The sequence below is a fragment of the Penaeus monodon genome, chromosome 32 (assembly GCF_015228065.2).
Source record: "Penaeus monodon isolate SGIC_2016 chromosome 32, NSTDA_Pmon_1, whole genome shotgun sequence".
Classification (NCBI taxonomy): domain Eukaryota; kingdom Metazoa; phylum Arthropoda; class Malacostraca; order Decapoda; family Penaeidae; genus Penaeus; species Penaeus monodon.
The window spans coordinates 19,521,927-19,522,421 of record NC_051417.1 but is presented as its reverse complement, the minus strand read 5'-3'; the positions used below and the strand labels follow the sequence as shown (position 1 = coordinate 19,522,421).

The following is a 495-nucleotide window of genomic DNA, read 5'->3' as shown; positions in this document are numbered from 1 at the left end:
TTTCTTATTTTTTAATTGAGTCTGATGAGCAGATAACAATTCCTTATGAAAATAATTCTGATCTATACTTTACCTTGAATTCATAATTATATTTTTTAAGCCATAAAATTTCCCTAGATTATATATTCATCATCTGACGTTTTCCTTCTACCTGGAAATATGGATAAAAGTGTTTCATCTTATCTGTGAACCTATAAAACGCTGTCATTTATTATACTTCATATTTTATCTTCTACTTTATAACGTATCTGTATTTCAGTAACTAATTATTCACAAAATTATGGACCGATAGCAGCTTTTTGCTCTAAATATAAATAATTCTACTGCGAATTCAGAACAACATCAGATTTTGCAGACATACATCACTTGCACTGTAAATGCATCGTACCATAACGTATATCATCATATATATAATAAGATCTACTTTCATATCCTCAGAAAGTAATTTCTTGGACTCGAGTAAATAATCAAAGAAATTATAATTTAATATTTGAC

General features: G+C 27.3%; 1 long non-coding RNA gene across 1 annotated transcript in view; it reads left to right on the top strand.

Annotated features, from left to right (window-relative positions):
• LOC119593713 overlaps window positions 1–495 on the top strand; it is a 101,181-nt gene that overhangs the window by 947 nt on the left and 99,739 nt on the right. The window lies entirely within an intron of this gene.